At 56.2% G+C, this 1,440-nt stretch overlaps 1 long non-coding RNA gene across 1 annotated transcript in view; it reads left to right on the plus strand.

Annotated features, from left to right (window-relative positions):
* Positions 1-1,440, plus strand: part of LOC106891689 — a 6,144-nt gene that overhangs the window by 1,722 nt on the left and 2,982 nt on the right. The gene's annotated exons all lie outside the window — the stretch shown is intronic.

The raw sequence follows: 1,440 nt of genomic DNA on the forward strand, positions 1-1,440 counted from the left end.
GTCGGGGTGTAAACTGAGTGCGAAAGTGAAAAACCAGTCCAGATGCGGAGCCGATGTGTGTACACACACACACATCTTGTACGCGCACACACATGCTCGCACCGAAACGCCTGCTGGATGGCTGTGTGTCCGCACACGCCTGAGCCTCAGGACACGCCGTGTCTGCAGTGGGGTTTTTTTTTTTACATTTGGGGAAGGCAGAGGGTGCGGGCAAGGCCCCGGCACGGCGGGGGGGCCATTTTTTTTTTTACATTTGGGAAAGGCAGAGGGTGCGGGGAAGGCCCCGGCACGGCGGGGGGGCCCGTCCCGCCGCCAGGGATGCGGGGGATGCGGGGCTGAGGCTGCAAACCCACCCAGCGGCTGGGGCGGCCGCCCCCCGGCTGCCTTCTCCTGCCGCATTTCCCTCGGTGAGAAAGAGCAGAGGCAGTGACAGGGCCGGGGGGGACATTGCCTTCGCGGGCAGGGGTGCGTTTCTTTGCCCTCTCCTTATTCGTGCCGCAGCTTCCCAAAATCCCGCAGGCTGGGGCCGCAGCGGTGCCAGCCCCGGTGGCCAGCCACCCCGGCCACCCCCGTAACATCCCCGGTGGTGTCGGAAACGGAAAACGCCCGGCAGAGAAAAAGGAACAAAAGATGCAGGAGATACCGATGGGAACACCGGGCTCCAGAGCCGGAGGAGTCATTATTGCTTAATTAGCTGTGGAGAAAGAGGGTCTCTAGATAAAGCGCCCGGCAGGATCTATTATATATATTTTCCTCCCGTCCCCCAGCAGTTTTTGACGTGTTTTATAAAGCGGGGTTTGGAGCAACTGTAGCTTCGTGTCCTCCCTCGGCTCCGAGCTGCTGGGGCTGCCCCAGGAGGGGATCCAGCCTCTCCCAGCGCCGGGAAACTCCAGCCCAAAGCGCCTTTTCCCAGGACTCGGCTTAAGAGTCCGCGGAAAAGCACCAGCGTTTTGCCCTTCTTCCATTTATTGAGTTGATTTGGTTTGCTTTTTTATTTTTTTTTTATGCACAAATAATTTGCTTAAAAAAAATAAATAAAAAGAAAAACAAAAAGAAAGAAAGAAAGAAAGGGGAAAAAAAAGGCTCTAGCCTTATGTCACTTATTTCCCTGCCAAAATGGTTGCATATTAGACGGCGATTTATCTGGGCTCTGCTGCCAGACAGGACTTTCCAAGTTGGCTGTAATTAAGAAATTTTGGTGGCGACTGTGCTGAGGCTGGTTTTCCCTTTCTTTACTCCCCCAGCTTTTTTAAATTTTATTTTATTTTTTTTTAACTTTATTTTGTTGGGGGAGTGGGGAGGGGGGGCTGTACCGCTGCTTTTACCCCGCGGTGGTGGCCTCTCCATCCCCGCAGCCCTCCGCGGCGCTGAGCGGGAGGAAGGGGCTGCCCTCTCCCCCGGTGGGTGCCCGGGGGGCGGCGGGGGGGGGGGTTTATCGCC

This window comes from Calidris pugnax, unplaced genomic scaffold (assembly GCF_001431845.1).
Source record: "Calidris pugnax isolate Ruff unplaced genomic scaffold, ASM143184v1 scaffold172, whole genome shotgun sequence".
NCBI lineage: Eukaryota > Metazoa > Chordata > Aves > Charadriiformes > Scolopacidae > Calidris > Calidris pugnax.